The following is an 18,912-nucleotide window of genomic DNA, read 5'->3' on the forward strand; positions in this document are numbered from 1 at the left end:
CCCCAATCGCATTTGGGCAACGTTGGGGTTGGTCCCAATAAGGGTTTTTGCCAAAAATGCAGGTCATAATCATGGCAATACACATAATCATGGCCCCCACAAGGTCTGAGGGACAGTGGACCGGCCCCCTTCTGGAAAGGTTTGCTGACCTCTTCTTTACAACAAGGGTGTAGCGAAGCAGCTAACGGCAACGCTACATGTTAGAATTGCTTTGGGAAACATGAGTGTTGCACCAGTGCACATGTGAGTCTCAATGCAGCAAATGCATGAAGTGGGGAAATGGCCCAGTCAGGTTCCCCACATTTACACCCCTTTTTGTTATCTACCCAGTTCGCCATTGTGAGGGTGGATTAGAAGGCCCTTTGGCTCTTTCCAGCTGGTCTCCTCTCGTGTTCACTTGCTTCACTGCAATACTTTCCCTCTGCGCTCCTAAGGTGTGGTACTGCGCAAGGAGTGTGGGCTGCAAGGAAGGAGGTCTCTCTCTCATGTCCTCCCCCTGTTCTCGGGGGCTTCTGCTCACTCCAGAGGGTCTGCTGTGAAAGAGAGTTCTCCCGCCAGCTATGCCCCGTGGATCAGATACATACATACATATAATTTCAGGTTCACTCTCCAGTAGAAAGGATTGGGAAAGACCCATGCTGGACTTTGGAGAGCTGCCCAGATGGAGGTGATTATATATGAGACTGGGTAGACCAGTGGCCTGACTCTCAATAAGCAGCTTCGTATGTGTCCCACCCGGATGCTCCTGCTGGCACCAAAAGCCTGCCTCCTGCCCCTGCTATCTGTGTTAACCACAAGCTTCCCCATTTTACCATCCTATCCCTACCCAGTCTGTGGATATATCTCTTCCTGCTTTGCTTTCTATTTCTGTTTTTAATCTCCTTTAGTGAGGAGGAATTGATCCCATTTATCTGCCCCAGTGCCCTTGGGATGTGTAGTGGGTGGGTGTGTCTGGGTGTCTGGTCTTGAGATGAATTAGCTTTTGGGAGGGGCAAGCAGCGAACAAGGCCTCCTTCTGTGTGTGTAATGAGCTCCCTTGGACAGCAGAAAGCTTGTGTCTTGGGAGGACCAAACAAGCTGCCTTATTGTCGCCAGAACAGCTATCAGTGACAGAGCTGGAGGAGCAAAGGCAGCTTCATTCCTCCAGCAAAGCTCAATCCAGAGCAAGCAGCCCCTAAGGCTCTGCAATGGGCCATGGGGAGAAAGACAGGAGGAGAGTCGGGACAGTATTTGTATGGGATGGAGACTTGTAAGTCACCACTGGGGATTTGCTGGCCGGAGGTGTGCCATTCCTGCAGCTTTCAGTGCTAGCAGCTTGTCATCTCTCAAGGGTGATCTTGATCAGGCATGGGAATTGTTCATTCTTCATCACGCATATTTTTCAGGGAGCAAAAAGGATGGTCTGTTAGAGGAGCTTAATGGCTTATACTGTTAGTATTCATGCCATGTCCACCTTCCAGCTGTCAGAGAAGTGTGACTGGTTCTCCATTGCTCAGCCTTCGTTTTTAATTAGTTTTTTGGGACTTGCATCAAAGAAGCAGCACTTAGAACAGTGTGATCTGCACGGCAGCCAGGGAGGAGACAGGAGCAAGGAGCCTTGTCATACTGCAACTGCTGCTGCAGCAGCAAAAGGAAACATAGAGGAAAGAGAATATGGTGGTTCTAAAGCAGTGGCAGCTCCTGACCAAGCAAAAAGTAAGCCGAGCAAGAGTGGCAGCAGAGGCAGGTCAGGGGAAGGATGAAAGTGGGAGGGGGGCACGCAGTGTGATCTGCCCTCAGCCCACCCCACCCCCCAGCCTGGCTTGGTCCTGCTTGCTTTTCCACAGTTTGGGGTTTTATTTTTTTAAGTGAAATACAGGGCAAAGGACTGGTGACTGCTGGATCCTGAAACTCTAAGGACTCAGCTAGACTGGTAAAGAAAAAGCTATTTATATGTGTTGTATGTGCGTTATAACATTGTGCCACCAGATGGCGACATGGAGTCCCGTTTTTCTCTACCAGTTTTCCCTGTTTAAATTTACAACATTTTAAACTGAAACGCTTCTTTGATCCAGCCTCTATCAGAGTGTTTCTGGTGCTTCTTTAGAACTGGATTCACTTGAATGGTCTGAGACAGGGAATGTTTCTAGTTCTAAAAAATATAGCCCTAAAAAGCAGATTTGAGCCTGTTCTATCCCAGGTAATAGTGCCACTGTATTCTGCTCTGGTCAGACCTCACCTGGAGTACTGTGTCCAGTTCTGGGCACCACAGTTCAAGAAGGACACTGACAAACTGGAACGTGTCTAGAGGAGGGCAACCAAAATGGTCAAAGGCCTGGAAACGATGCCTTATGAGGAACGGCTAAGGGAGCTGGGCATGTTTAGCCTGGAGAAGAGGAGGTTAAGGGGTGATATGATAGCCATGTTCAAATATATAAAAGGATGTCACATAGAGGAGGGAGAAAGGCTGTTTTCTGCTGCTCCAGAGAAGCGGACACGGAGCAATGGATCCAAACTACAAGAAAGAAGATTCCACCTAAACATTAGGAAGAACTTCCTGACAGTAAGAGCTGTTCGACAGTGGAATTTGCTGCCAAGGAGTGTGGTGGAGTCTCCTTCTTTGGAGGTCTTGAAGCAGAGGCTTGACAACCATATGTCAGGAGTGCTCTGATGGTGTTTCCTGCTTGGCAGGGGGTTGGACTTGATGGCCCTTGTGGTCTCTTCCAACTCTTCTATGATTCTATGATTCTAAGGCTCCCTGCGATTACCAGCTTCCTCACCCCTAATTCTCTCCACTAGTATTTTGACTCCTGGCAGGAAAAGTTGTTCACTGTGAAGCTGTAGCATTCTAGCCAAATCAATAACATTTATGCAAGCTATTTGTGTGTGTGTTCTCTGATTTTCGCATGTGTCAGTGGTCACATACTGCTTTTGCACACTGTCCTTTAAAAAAACAAACCTGAAAAACTGGATTCTGCATCCTCTATAAATTATGCAACCTGCAAAAACTTACATGCTCTTCTACATTGGGAGCAGCAAGCAGCTCTGCAGCAATCATCCCTCTGGCTTCTGAGTTTTCACTGCCCACACAATTTGAGCATATCTTCATAGTAATAAAGGCTACAAACCACAACCACCTCCTCCTTTTTCTCTTTTAAAAATAAGAGCTGTGATTCTTGAGAAGCTGGATTCCACACCCAGATCTGCACTGCATCCTTTTTCTATACTTCCATGAAAAATCCTTGTGAGTTAAGACAGTATTATTATTAACATCATACCTATTGTTAGTGACTAACGTGCTTTCTCTTGGTGTATGATGTACATGAAGTCAGTTTTATGTACAACTTTGTGTGGTGTTATATATGAACTTGTTATATTGAACCAGTTGCTGCTCTAAGTGAAGGTCACATGGGGCACATACAAGCCAGATAGAACTGGGGTCTAATGAGTGGGTGGGCCAAAATACCCACCCTAGCAGATGTCCGGACAACACCACCTCAACAGCCAGTGATTTGCTTCCACGGTTTTCCTCTCTGTTCCTGGGCCACAACCTTCAACAGGGAGTGATGGAAGAAACTACCTGTGCCCCACAGCCCTTCAGCTTCCTGCCCAGAATTTCATAGTCCATTGCTATACACAAAAGACTGTGTCTGGTAGTATCATTTGTACCCACATGTGGTCAGGGGGCTTTATAAGACAACTTCTCTGTTCCATTGTGAAATTTATATATCTTGCTGTTAACCATATCCCTATATATTTTACGTTTTTCTCAATTAATAATCCTGCTTTCCCCCTCTAATTCTTTTTTCTTGCTATCCTTCATATTTTCCAATAACATTTTAGTTTTACTAACCTGCAATTTCTCCAGATTTTTAAATTTTCTTTTAACGCCTTTGGGATGGACTCTGATGTTTTCTCCAAAGATAGCCCTCCATGTCTCTTGGTCCTATGTACACCATGAGGCCGGACTCTGGGCTCCCCCTCAAAACACCTTTACAAAAGCCTCTCTTTAGAAGTCTTGGTCATGAGCTTCCAGAAGCCAATCTAGTTTCCCACCTGGATAAAATATTAGTGCAGTCAGAAGGAGCAGTGTAAAGGTAAAGGTAAAGGTACCCCTGCCCGTACGGGCCAGTCTTGACAGACTCTAGGGTTGTGCGCCCATCTCACTCTATAGGCCGGGAGCCAGCGCTGTCCGCAGACACTTCCGGGTCACGTGGCCAGCGTGACGAAGCTACTCTGGCGAGCCAGAGCCGCACACGGAAACGCCGTTTGCCTTCCCGCTAGTAAGCGGTCCCTATTTATCTACTTGCACCTGGGGGTGCTTTCGAACTGCTAGGTTGGCAGGCGCTGGGACCGAGCAGCGGGAGCGCACCCCGCCACGGGGATTCGAACCGCTGACCATGCAATCAGCAAGTCCTAGGCGCTGAGGTTTTACCCACAGCGCCACCCGCGTCCCATAGTTGGATCTTGGGGCTCGTAGTTGGATCTTGGGATCGAGCTGGCAGTCCGCCGCGAGGCGAGCTACCACCTGTCCCAGCCCCTGCCTCTCGGAGCTCCCTCGATGCTCTTAACTGAGTGTCCTGGAGGTCCAAAGCGTTTACTTTGAAAAAATTGGAGTGTTCAAATCAGGCCGGTCGCCGGAATACTCCAGCTAGGAATAATGGAATAGGACTCCGGTTCTATTTTGTTGGTTTTCGGAACTGGGGCCATGATTAAGAGGGACGGCCGGGGGCATTCGTATTGTGCCGCTAGAGGTGAAATTCTTGGACCGGCGCAAGACGAACCAGAGCGAAAGCATTTGCCAAGAATGTTTTCATTAATCAAGAACGAAAGTCGGAGGTTCGAAGATGATCAGATACCGTCGTAGTTCCGACCATAAACGATGCCGACTAGCGATCCGGCGGCGTTATTCCCAGCTTCCGGGAAACCAAAGTCTTTGGGTTCCGGGGGGAGTATGGTTGCAAAGCTGAAACTTAAAGGAATTGACGGAAGGGCACCACCAGGAGTGGAGCCTGCGGCTTAATTTGACTCAACACGGGAAAGCTCACCAGGCCCGGACACGGAAAGGATTGACAGATTGATAGCTCTTTCTCGATTCTGTGGGTGGTGGTGCATATGGCCGTTCTTAGTTGGTGGAGCGATTTGTCTGGTTAATTCCGAAGGAGCAGTGTAGCATGAGGTTAAACTGATGTTGGTGCAGCCCTGACACTGGTATATCACCCAGGTGAAAAATAGGCTGTGTAACATTTGCTTGATCCACTCTTCACGTTGATCCAAGCCAGGTCCGCTGCTTCTTTACTGAGTCAGCGTGCTGAGAGACAGTAGAGGACAAAGCTGGGGAAGCAAGTCACTTGCTGTCCCCTGAAGTAAGTCACTTTAAACTGGACCAGTTGAATTGCTGCTGTTGTCTTCTTTTGTACGAAGTTCTATCCCACTTCTCTTTGGCCCAATCTGCACTGTACATTTAAAGCAGTATCATACCATTTTAAGCAGTTCAAGCTTCTCCCAGAGAATCCTGAGAAGTGTAGTTTGGTAAGTGTGCTGAGAGTTTTGTCAAGGCGCCCATTCCCCTGACAGAGCTACAGTCCCCAGAGTGACTTAACAGTCAGTCCCTCTTCCCAGGGAACTCAGGTCTCTGAGGGTGGAATACAGATGAGACCTCTATCAAAATGAACCCAAAGCAGCTGACAGCAACATAAAATCAATAAAACAGCTAATGCTAAACACAAAATTGCAAAATGTGAAACATCCAAGCTCTGAAGGCTTCCTGTTGTTGTTGTTGTTGGTTAAAACAACAACAGCAGATCCTGCCAGCTGCTTCCAGACAGGCCTGCTCCCACAAACATGTCAACCATCAAGAGACCTGCTTCCGCCTCTTCTCTCCAGGCCTTCAGCTCCCATGCAGACGGGGTGAGCCCTGACACAGCTCAAGCAAATCTGCTTCAAGAGTCAGCAGTGAAACTGTGTGTGTGCAGGCAGAGGCTGTGCCAGGGCAGGGTTGTGCTTTCTCTCTCCGCAGATGGCAATAAGCCAAACAAGTTATTGGCAGCTATGAAGGAGGGGGGAAGCGGGGAGCCAGCTGGAACTGGGGCTGAAATGAAGCTGGGATGGGGTTGAATCTTCATTCAGATGGGAAGCGCCTCTTGCTGTTTGTACTTGGGAGGTTGGAAAAGCCCTGTGGCGCTGGTCTTCTATCCACTCTGCATAGTGTAAAAGCATTTAATTATATTAAGACAAGTTTGTAAATAATCAGTCAGGCTTGCAATGATACTCTCCAGGCAACCAAGCAAGGACGTTTCTGTAAAGTGGGAAATAGTTGGTTCCTTCCCTTTGCCTCTTTTGGGCCGTTGGTGAGTCATAGTGACTCATAGGACAGGTATGCATAGTAGGTAGGCTAGTAAAAAGAATTCCTAGGTTAGTTACTTTTTTTGTGGACTAATTTGGAAGATTGTGGATGACAAAAGTTAGCAGTAAGTATATATAATGTTGCGGTTGGCGCTGTGGGTTAAACCACTGTGCCAATTGGGCTTGCCAATCAAAAGGTCAGCGGCTCGAATCCCTGCAACGGGGTGAGCTCCTGTTGCTCGGTCCCTGCTCCTGCCAACCACACAGTGCAAATAGATAAATAGGTACCACCCCAACGGAAAGGTAAACGGCGTTACCGTGCACTGCTCTGGTTTCGCTGGAAGCAGCTTAAGTCATGCTGGCCACATGACCCGGAAAAACTGTCTGCGGAAGCGGACAAATGCCGGCTCCCTCGGCCTGTAAAGCAAGATGAGCGCCGCAACCCCAGAGTCGTTCGCGACTGGACTTAATGGTCAGGGGTCCCTTTACCTTTACCTTTATATATTATGCAGTTGTGTGAACTATGATTTCTATAGAAAGAAGCATTGGGGTTCACTTCAAGAAGAGAAACATGGTGGACTGTACAGTATTACTTTGGTTCTCAAACTTAATCCGTTCTGAAAGTCTGTTTGAAAACCAAAGCACGTTTTCCCATAGAAAGTAATGCAAAATGGATTAATTCATTCCAGACTCTTAAAAACAAACTAACTTGAATTTTACTAACTAACGGGACCATTGATCCATAAATTAAAGCAATAATCAATGTACTGTACTATAAAATAAATAAGATGATAAAAATTGAAATTAATTTTTTTTCTTACCTACACTGGTGATAGTCATTGCTTGCATGGGGGGCTTTTATCTATTTCCACAGTCACACAATCAATCAATCAATCAATCAGTAGCTGAACTGAGTTCCACACAGTCACAAAAACAAATTACCGTATTTTTGATGGGTATGGTAAAGCTGTTGACGACCCATCAACAGGCTCATCACAGCTATCTGCCAATCACCCATTCCCACCACCCTTCTGAGTAATACCCCTCCCCACCTTCTCACTATATAGAAGGATCTGGCAACTTCTGTTTCAGTGTATCTGAAGAAGTGTGCATGCACACGAAAGCTCATACCAAGAACTAACTTAGTTGGTCTTTAAGGTGCTACTGGAAGGAATTTTTTTTGTTTTGACTGTTGACGACCGTTAATGACTGCAATTAGTCCTACAGGAAAAAGCAAGGGATAGTATGCAGAGACTTGCCAACAAAGGTCAGTATAGTTAAAGCCATGGTCTTTCCAGTAGTGATGTATGGAAGTGAGAGCTGGACCATAAAGAAGGCTGATCGCCAAAGAATTGATGCTTTTGAATTATGGTGCTGGAGGAGACTCTTGAGAGTCCCATGGACTGCAAAAAGATCAAACATATCAATTCTTCACGAAATCAGCCCTGAGTGCTCACTGGAAGGACAGATCGTGAAGCTGGGGCTCCAATACTTTGGCCACATCATGAGAAGAGAAGACTCCCTGGAAAAGACCCTGATGCTGGGAAAGATTGAGGGCACAAGGAGAAGGGGACAACAGAGGATGAGATGGTTGGACGGTGTTCTCGAAGCTACAAACATGAGTCTGACCAAACTGCGGGAGGCAGTGGAAGACAGGAGTGCCTGGCGTGCTCTGGTCCAGGGGGTCACGAAGAGTCGGACACGACTAAACGACTAAACAACAACAAGTATGCAGATGACCAAAAAACGACTAAACAACAACAACAAAGATTAGTTTCTTTTATCTTATTGTAGTATGAAAAAGCTTAAATAAAATCTTATTTTAGGAAGCAAGCAAGCAAGTATGGGGATTCATATGATATTTACTCCATCTTTAAGGCAAGAAAATGGGGTGGGTGTGCTCATCTTAAAGCAGGACCATTCAGCGTTAGGAACTGAGGTATGAAAGCTAGGCTCTAAATGGCACCTTAAACCTTGGTTATGGCCCAACAATGGAATGCCTAGGCACTTTTTATAGCAAGAATTCAAAGCTGAAAATGAATGAACTGCAGCTAAAATCTTATGTTCATATTTCACATGGTCTAGTGTCCTTCCCCTGCCCACCCCCCTGATATTCTTAAGAGGGTCTCGTTTCCAGTCTTCAGAGAGTGGCCGGAAGTGGGGAGGCAGAAAAAGACCCTTCTTTCCTTCCACTCTGCAGTTTTAATCTGAAATCTTAGGCTCAGTACTGCACCCAGAGCTCAGAAACTGCTCACACTATGAAATTCCTTGTCGCAAAATGCGCCCAGAACAATGGGAGTTTCAAACATTCTATATATGTTTGTATATATGGCAGCATTCCATAGCTAACTCAAAGCATCAGCCAAATGTTCCTTTTTAAATTTCCTAAGAATTTTGAAGAAACTTGATTTTCAGGCTTTTATGTGTGTCCATGAGGACTAGGAAGTTGTTGCACTCGATGAATTTCTGCTGCAAGGTCCTCCTTCTTTCTGGACTATTGGCTGAAAGGCATTGTGCCTTCCACTCATTTCAGTGGGCTTCTTATTTTTTATTGTTGCAGTTGCAGCTCACCACAAGGTTCTCTCCCTTCTCCTTTTCTCCTCACAGCAACCCTGTCAGGTAGTGACTGCCCCAGTGAGCTTTGTGAATGAGCGATGACTTGAGTCCTGGCCTCTCCGGTCCCCGTCCCACGCTCTACCCACTCCACCACATGGCTCTCTGCAGGAGAACTTTCCAGTGGATTGGGCCCCTCTGGTAATACCCCTTCCCAAAACCAAGAGCAAGTGGTAATATTTTTTGTTGTTTTCACAGGAACCATTGTTTCTAAGGAGTGTCAGTCAAATTAAAAATGGCCCTTCCCCTATTTTAGTCCCACACATTTAACAATAACTGAATTTGTAATTTTTAAAGGTTGGAAGAAACAGGTGTCCTCACTTAGGTTATTAACCCTCCCCTCCCCACCTGGGCTGTTGGATATACGCAGCCATACCAGGCTCTGGCTGTGCTGAAATCAGCATGTGATAATGAGTTCTGTTGCTTGCAACTGTCCTGGTTTGCTTCAGCCTAAATTATGCTATTTAAAAAAGGCCTGAGGAAAGCTTCTCTCTCTCTCTCTCTCTCTCTCTCTCTCTCTCTCTCTCTCTCTCACACACACACACACACGCACACGCACACGCACACATACACACAACCTTAGCAATGGAGTTGCATTGGATGTGGGTACTGAATTTCTGCTACAGAGAGTCCTTAACCAGGTCTGATATCTCAGAGTGAACAAACCCCAAGTAACTTTATGTATAATAACCAAATTCTTAGAAGCCCTGTTAATTTTGACCAGTTCCTGCATAGCCAAGCATAAGCCTCCATGGTTTTTCTTTTGTCGTTTAATTGAAGAGCATGGAAAAACTTTACCATTTCTCCCTGCCTGACTGATTTTTATTTATTTCAGTCTACTTTCCTTAAAGGCTGTTAGCAGTTAATAATTAAAAATGTAACACATCCAGATTTTTTAAAGGACAAGAAAGCAGCTGATGTTCTTGCTAAGAGACTGTAGAAATAATAATAATAATAATAATAATAATAATAATAATAATAATAATAATAATAATATCCTCTCTCTTTATGTCTTCACACCTTATTTTGGAGCTTTCTAGAATAAAAAAGAAGCAAATGACATTCTTTTCCAAAAGAGCGAAGTTGGACTTTCTATGATACTGTACTCTCTCCATAGAAAGTTAATTGAACTAATTTGCTGTCATAAACTTGGGGCAGGAAGGAGGAAAATATGTCTTACCTGAAATAAGATCGTACCAGGAGAAGTCTGTTCTACAGCAGCAGGAGAGCCCATTTGCCCCTTAGCATTAGGGCTTGGCAGAGGCAGGGAGGTTCAGACCTGAAAGCAGCTTGTGATGCCCCAAAAGCAAACAAGAAACGTTATTGGGGAGAATGAACAGCAATTGGAAAAGACGTGGATAAGCTTGGGAAACTGGAGTGGGAGCCTCAGATAGATGATGGGTTGGAGCCAATGCAAGGGGGAGAATGAGGCACAAGGAAAGGAGGTATGGCGGCAGTGTGGTATAGTGGTAAGAGTGTTGGGCTAGGACTGAGGAGATCCAGGTTCAAATCCCCACTCAGCCCTGAAACTCACTGGGAGACCTGCCATAGAATCATAGAACTATAACATTGGAAAGGGACCCTGAGGGTCATCTAGTCCAACCCCTTGCAATGCAAGAATCTCAACTAAAGCATCCATGACAGATGGCTAACCTTTCTCACAGGGTCATTGTAAGGACAAAATGGGGTGTGGGAGATTCATGCATATTGCTCAAGCAACTTGGAGCTTAAGCTGGCTTGTGAGGTCTACTTTGTTGTGGTTTGTACTAGGACTCTGAGGTCCATTTGGCAGAACCAGATGCAACACAATCATTTGGAGCAGGGCAAAAGAGAAGGGCGAGAAATGTAGACTTAAAAGGAGGGATCAGGACAGGCCACCTCTGAGCATGTACTCAGTCCATAAAAAGCAAAGTAGCCATGTTGGCCTATAAGAAAACAAGTCCCAGATCCACATTGGGCAACACTTTACCAACGAAAAGGTCACCAAAGTGTATCAAGCTTCTGAGTTCTCCAGAACTCTCCATCAGGCAAGATGTTACACAAAGCAGGGGCGAGGGAAGCAAAGAAAAGCAAGAAGAAGAAGAAGAAGAAGAAGAAGAAGAAGAAGAAGAAGAAGAAGAAGCAGCAGCACAAAAGACTGGGGAGCCATGAGTTAAAACTTGTAGACACAATTCCAAGATGGAGTTACAGGCTGAAGAAGCCCTTCTCAGGTAGATATCTAGAAGGATTCTGCTTACAAACCTACTCCGTTCAGAAATTAGTTCTCAGTAGTACCAACACTGAGCTCAGGGTTCATTCTCAGGAAATTTGATTTCTGGCTTTCTCCTAAGGCTTCTTAGCTTCAGCTGCCCAATTGGATTAGGGACTGGTGATGATGGAATGCCTTTGTGTTGTTGCTAAACAATTGGGAAGTGGAAATCTGTGGCTATATGCAAATCATCCTGAGGTTCTACCTGCATAGATCCTGATCTGCCTTCCGCCCTTTGCTGCCTTTATAGGAAGGCGCCATATGAGCAAACATGAGGAAGACTACGGGGAGGAGGAGAAAGGGCTGGCCCTCAAGCCCACACAGACCAAAGCCAGTCCTGCCTGCATTTTCCTACACCTTCTCATCATGTAATAGTAAAATAATAATAATAATAATAATAATAATTACATTTAATAATAATTAATAGTAAAAAAAATGAGTGCCATGTCCCCACCAGGAGGTAGACTTGCCCATTCTTCCATAATTGGAAGGTCCCAAACAGCCATAATGAGATCAGTACCATACAGAGCATGTTCTGCTGGTTTAGTCCTTTTTTTATATAATAATATTTATTACTTTTGCAACAATTTAAACACTTACAAAAAAACAAACAAAAAAGCAAAGAAAAAACAGTACATTACAATACAAAAACACTAAATAAAAATTAACAAAACAAAACAAAAACAATTTAAAAACACATCAAAAGAAAAGAAAAAAGAGGGGGGGAAACTTCCAATATCTTATCTTTCTTTCACATAGTTCCGCGGCCTCCTCACACCTCCCTTTTTGTATTCCACTTCTATTAATTATTTCAGCAATTCCTTTCCATCTTCCCCTGTTTTCTATCCTATAATTATCTTAACACATTTTAACCTTATTTTCCTTTAATACTCTATTAATCTATTTATACTTAATTCCTTATAACATTTCTACTGAAGCCATATAACTTCATTCCAACATTCTTCTAACATTCATTAATTTTACAATATTTCTATAAATAATCTTTAAACTTTTCCCAGTCTTCTTCCACTGATTCTTCTCCCTGGACTCGGGTCTTGCCAGTCTTTTCCGCGAATTCCATCTAGTCCATCAACTTCATCTGCCATTCTCCAACACTTCAGTGCTTTCAAGAAGCAGCCATTCTCTCAGCCAGCAAAAAGCGGATGATTCACAACAAAGTTTAGGGGTCTGGCAGGGCAGGTCCACCTCCTTCTTTGGCATCCGTCAATATCTTAAATTTTACTCGAGGCTTCCTGCCCTGCCAAACAAATCCAGAAACATCCCTCTGCCACCTCCTGAAACAATCCATCCCATCCAAAACTTGCACTGTTTGAAACAAAAGCAACATCCCCGGCAACACAGCAACCCTCATCCCCACCACAACAACTCGGCCCAACAATAACAACTTCAGATTTGTCCATATTTCCCAGTCCCCCTTCTCTTCAATCCAACGTCCTTCACAATTACCCTTAAATAAATTCACATTTTTGGCGGTCATACTGACCCCCAAAAACCTCTCTTTCTCAACCGATGTTAGTTCAGTCTCCTCCTGAAGCTCTGTCAAGCTTTCCTTTCCCAGTTCAGGTAGGGCTCTGGTCCTCAAATTCATCTGTTTTTCTTTAAGTTCCATCATAACAAATGTCAACTTATGTTTGTCGATTTGCCTTTGAATGGATGGGGCTCTCTCACACTCCAATTGTGTTGCTTTACATTCAGCAGCAAGGGTTTTCTCCCTGACTTCATCCGCAGTTTGCCGTATCAAGGTAGATTCCTGTATCAATTTCTGGATGGTTTCTGTGTTGGTGTTCACCTTTTGTCCCAGATTATTTAAACTTTCTACAAATAAGTCGATTTTATTATTTGCAGCGTCCACTTTCACATTCATCACATCTGTTTTCCTGTGAAGCTGTTCCAGCGAATCGTTTATTTTCACTAATGCGACCACTAAGGCCTCTTCTGTTGACATTTCGTCTGTTTTTTCCTTTCCATTTGCCATAACACTTAAGAGATTCAAGGTCAATCCCAGAGTCTCACGATTTTTTATCTTACAGCTGGAAGTCCCCCTAGCTCAGCTCTTATAAAGTAACCAATTTCAGAGACTTTCACTATGGGAAAACAGTTTCTATTTATAATAGTCAACAATGTCCCCTTTAAACGCAACTCATACAATCCAAAGTTAGTTTCAGTTTTCAGTTACTTTTTACTCCTTTTTAGAAACAGCCGGAGACAGTAGAAACAATGTATTTCTCTTACTTTGCTAGCTGTCAAGGAACGTTCTAAGTGCTGTCAATGAACATTCCAAAAGACATCAATCCTGCTAGCAGCCCGTTTCCAGGGTCAGAGCGGCGGTATTTTAACTCCCTTCACTCTCTCCTGCAGGCATACTCAGTCCACAACTTCCCCCCTCTTCTCCTGCCTCCAAGGGGGGTTTTATGCTCTTTACCGATGGAAATTTAGTCTTTTACAAAAGGCTTTCCAAGACTTCAGCTTGCAGCTTCCTTGCCTCGGTCTATTTACAAATAGGGAAGGCGGACTTCCTGTTTTGAACCTCCCCGTTTCGATGCCAAATTAAATGTTTAAAATCCGATTCTCCCGTTTCACCTCTACTCACGGGTAATTACTTTGGAGTCAAATTGTCCACAGGAAAAAGTCAATGCTCTCCGGCAACAGCTATGCGGCTTCGCTCCGTGGAAGAAGCAGATGATTCGAAGCACCGCGCCGCTCACCCCACGTCGCTCCGGATCCCCGAAACCGGGTTTCCCCGCGAGTAGGGGAGGCGCAAAAGGTGCCCGCCAAATCCCACGTTCACAGGCTTCTCCCGCCTGTGATTTTTATGGGTCTCCGCCTTCGCCGTGGCGGTACACCCCACGTCGCTCCGGATCCCCGAAACCGATCCCCGAAACCAGAGCGATCTCGGCCCTGAATGGGAAGCCTGGACTTTGAAAGTCATCTAATCTTCCTTGCTGTATTATACTGTATTGTTTTAATTAGTGTTTTTATAGTTGTTTTGATTTTGTGTGGAGTGCCCTACCTGGGTGGATGGAGCAGCCAAGTAATTTCGTTGTCCCCGAGAGGGGGCAATGACAATAAAGATTTATTATTATTATTATTATTATTACAGACCCAAGTTCCCACGGGGCAGATTCCTCCCGATCAGAGGAATTCCGCCATTACCGGAGGCACCAACCCGGAAGTCCTGCTAGTTTAGTCTTAAGGTTTTTAAAAGGCAATATTCAAATAGGACCCAAAAATATAGTTGTTTTTTTCCACCAGATTGCTGGCATGAAGGAGAAGCACATTTGGGAGTGTTACTCTTCATCTGGGAGTTTCCAGTTAGTTTCTTTCCACTTTTCCTCCACAAGTGTTGGAAAGGTCAATCAATATAAGCTTTCCTAGGAAGGACACCCCAGTCTCATGCTATATCCTAAATATCTTCACAGAAGCTTATGAAAAGCTTGGTCTGTCGCTCAGCATCCAAAAAACCAATGTGCTGCACCAACAAGCACAAAATAACCCCTCTGCAGCACCACAAATCCAACTCAGTGGTGTAAAGTTGGAAAATGTCGATCACTTCTCCTACCTAGGCAGTTATCTTTCCACAAGGGCCAACACTGATGCCGAAATCCAGCATCACCTGAGCTCTGCAAATTCAGCTTTCTCCCAATTGAAGTGCAAAGTGTTTGAGGACCGGGACATTCACAGGGAAACCAAAATGCTTGTTTACAAAGCTATTGTACTACCAACCTTACTGTCTGCTTGTGAAACATGGACCACTTATAAACGCCATCTCCAACTCCTCGGAAGATTCCATCAACAGTGTCTCCGAAAAATTTTACACATCACTTGGGAAGACAGGCGAACTAATATCAGTGTACTGGAAGAAGCAAAGATTACCAGTGTTGAAGCAATGATTCTTCAACATCAACTTCGTTGGACTGGTCATGTTGTGCGGATGCCTGATTATCATAGCTGCCAACGTTTCCCTTTTTTAAAGGGAAATTCCCTTATTCCAAATAGGATTCATCGCAAGAAAAGGGAAAAGTTGACAGCTATGCTGATTATCGTCTTCCAAAGCAACTACTCTATTCCCAACTTAAAAATGGAAAGCGTAATGCTGGTGGTCAACTGTCTCAAGACAAATCTAAAAAAATGTAGTATAAACACCGACAACTGGGAAACACTGGCCTGTGAGCGCTCCAGTTGGAGAACAGCTTTTACCAAAGGTGTCATGGGCTTTTAAGACACTCGAACTCAGGACGCAAGGGAGAAACGTGCTAAGAGGAAGGCATGTTTGGCAAATCCACACTGTGATCAACTCCCGCCCAGGAACCAATGTCCCCACTGTGGAAGGACATGTGGATCCAGAATTGGTCTCCACAGTCACTTACGGACTCATTGTTAAAACCGTGTTTATGGAAGACAATCTTACTCAGCTACGAGGGATCGCCAAAGAAGAAGATATGAGCATATGAACTCTTTATGTATAAAAAAATCAAATCTGTGTCCAGTGTCTGAATTTCACATCCAATATAAATGCAAAATGAGTTGTCTTGCATGATTTTTCTTCTATTTTTAAAATTCTGCCATTTTTACTGCTTTGCATATCAGGTTGCTAATCGGGGGAAGCGGCAGGGTGCTATGCACTGGAGCAGGGTCCTCTGACTGCCAGGTATCTTACATAGCTGCTGCTCATGGCCACAGCCCACAATGGCTAGCCCAGTGATCCTGAATCTTTCATACCAGGCCCCAAATTCTCTGTTCTGTCCCTCTTTTTATAATTATATGTTTTACTTTGCTTACAGGGTGCATCTTAATTTTTCCCAGAGGCGCTTTATACATTTACAGTGGTACCTCGGGTTACATACGCTTCAGGTTACATATGCTTCAGGTTACAAACTCCACTGACCCAGAAATATTACCTCGGGTTAAGAACTTTGCTTCAGGATGAGAACAGATATCGTGCAGCAACGGCGCAGCGGCAGCAGGAGGCCCCATTAGCTAAAGTGGTGCTTCAGCTTAAGAACAGTTTCAGGTTAAGAACAGACCTCCAGAATGAATTAAGTATGTAACCAGAGGTACCACTGTATACAGATTTGTGTTAGGGACTGGAAAGAGGCAGAGGTTAGTCTAGTTCCAGAGCCACAGCATTCTGTGTTCTGTTTGGCCTGTTGCCCCCCCCCCTTTATTTCTAATAAAGTTTCACCATGTGACCACTGAGGTGTGTGCATTTGGCAACCTCCGTTTCAGAAATCCCCATGTGCCCAGATCCGTTTGGGCTCCGCACTGTTGGAAGCCTGAGGCCAGGCTGGGTAAAGCCAGACCTTCGCCCTGCTCAGGGCTGGGGAGCTGGCTTTTCGCTCTGCCACTTGGCAAGGGATTGGCTGGAGGCATGAGGGCACTGTCCAAGATCCCAGGATCTGAAGAACTAACCGTACATTCCCAGTTTATATTGGGATGTGAAAAGGTGCTAGAAGATGATATATTTTTTTACGTATTATCCTTCCTTCCTCACATTTGTGAGATCAGCAGAGTGCCCTAGATGGGCTAGTTTTAGCCTTTTAGCCTAAGTAATGCAGGAAGCTTTAAGGCAGACCAGATTCTCCTGGTATTTCACCCCTTTCTCTCCCTTAAAACAATAATCACACAAACAGTCTTGTAAAAGGTAAAGATAACATTTACTCACTCAGAATACTTGTTGAAGAGTAACAGATACAGAAGCTTCATTTAGGCAGGCTTAACATGGTAATTCAGTTACAAATACATACTTAAGTCTAGCTTAAAATTGATGTTCTCACCTTGCTGGCATGGTGAAAAGAGGCAGGTGGGAGAATATCTATAGCTCTGCCCTCCCCATGTCGGCACAGTGGGAGCGTCTCTCACAGAGTTCTCTCTGGCAAGTTTACAGGAAACCTGAGTTTCAGCTCTGATCCTGTGCCTATCTAGCAAAACATGAATTGTTGGTTTGACTGCACTTTAAATATCCCCCCATTTCCTTCCTTGCTTCTGGGGCTGTAGGTGACCAAAAAGGGTGGTGGCAGCAGCAGTTGCCAGAGAGCAGCCCTGGCAGCACTGCAGGGTTGTTGTGCGGCAGTTGAGGAAGGAAAGGGTGTGAGAGGCTCTCCTGGCAGCTCCCTTCCCAAGTTCTCTGAAGTTCTTGGCAACATCCCTGCCCACAGACTCTGCCTCCAGGCACTTTCCCCCAGCTGGGAGCAAACTACTCAGGGGAAAGAGAAGGTGGGAGTGAGAGGGTTGCGCCTGCAGCCCCCTTTGGCCATCCAAACCACCTTCCTTGTCACCGAGTCATTTGGTGATCTAGTGCCTAAATCACTGTCTGCACAGAGTCCTGCACTGTTAGCAGCAATCCAAGGTGCTTAGATTATGCAAAGGCAAAACTAGGCATTATTTCACCCGGGTCAAAGACCCAGTTTGGCACACCCTCCCATGCACATTTGAGTGTGTGTGTGTGCGCGCGCGCACACACACAGGCTGGGAGCCTCAATGGCACCCCACCCTGGAGGCTTCACCCAGAGCAAAAATCCTGGCTAGCCCCCCTCCAGTTACAGCTCTGGCTTTTGCAACTTTATGCATGGTCTTTCCCTAAACTTATTTTAATTTATACCTTGCCTTTTCACAGGTGGGCACCTGAGGCAGCTAACAGTATGCATACCAGAAACGCAGCATAACTTGCAGCTATGAGAAGCCTGGAGAAAATGACCTGTGGATGGTCCACCCACTAACGGCTCTGCATTTTGTATTCTTCCTCAGAAGATTGCAGTGCTGGCTGCTGCTGGAAACTGGGATTCTGAAGTGTAAGTGAAGCAGGGATATTCTGCATCGGCCAGCAGGCCTTTTCTGTGCCTTATCGAAGGCTCTGCTTCCTCAGGTAACTTGCATTTCCGTTGTGCTTAAACTGCTGCGTTATCTGTGTGGGGTTTTTTTTGGGGGGGGGGGGAATTTCCCACAATTCTTGGAGATGTTACCATAGAGGACTTGCCTGATTTTCAATACTAGAAATGAGATGTGTCTGGAGAGCTTTCTTTTCTAATGCATGATAAATATGTAGTTATTGGCTCCATAGGATCAAAAGTGCACTCTTCCCATTCACCCCAACCGCACATCTTTGCATGGAATGACATTTCTGTAGTACAGGCACGACCATTTTGCATGGGGATGGAGTGTGCATAAGCTTGCCCTGTTACACCCTGCCCCCGTTACTCCCCCATTCGTCCCACTTCTGGGTCCAAAAGGACCCACATTTCGGGGGTCACGCATCAACTGGATACACCTAAACAGATCGCCGACTGCATTTGCTTGCTGGAGAAGTGCTAGAATTTGCAGTGTTGCTTGTGCTGTTTTATTGCTCCTCTTGCCCATAGTACCACTGGCAAAGTGCAAGACTTTTTCTCTTATCCCCAGTCCCTTCATCTCCAATGCCATCACCATTTTAATACAAGCAACAACCATTGTACATGTGTTGAATATGTGTGCAACTGTGCACATGTGCATTGCCCCGAACCCAGAAGTGACTAGAAAAATGTCAAAAACAGCCCTAAAAAGAACACTGAAAGGGCAAAAATGTCGCAAAAACAGCACCTATGTTTACAACAAGTCCCACGAGCCTTACAAGTGCAATATCTGGAGCCATCAGCCACTGAGGCCTGTGGAGAGTTGGAGTTTGAGCAAGGAGGTTTGGAGAGAGTCTGTCAAGTGCTGCTGGTTTTTAAAAG

At 45.2% G+C, this 18,912-nt stretch overlaps 1 protein-coding gene across 2 annotated transcripts in view; it reads left to right on the forward strand.

Moving 5' to 3' along the window:
• Positions 1–18,912, forward strand: part of S1PR2 (sphingosine-1-phosphate receptor 2) — a 53,838-nt gene that overhangs the window by 26,314 nt on the left and 8,612 nt on the right. Inside the window, exon 2 of one of the 2 annotated variants that reach the window (XM_077921433.1) lies at positions 17,820–18,068. The gene's annotated coding sequence lies outside the window, so the exon portion shown is untranslated. The remainder of the gene's footprint in view (positions 1–17,819; positions 18,069–18,912) is intronic. The other variant, XM_077921434.1, reaches the window with a different exon arrangement.

Source organism: Podarcis muralis, chromosome 17 (assembly GCF_964188315.1).
Source record: "Podarcis muralis chromosome 17, rPodMur119.hap1.1, whole genome shotgun sequence".
Lineage (NCBI taxonomy): Eukaryota > Metazoa > Chordata > Lepidosauria > Squamata > Lacertidae > Podarcis > Podarcis muralis.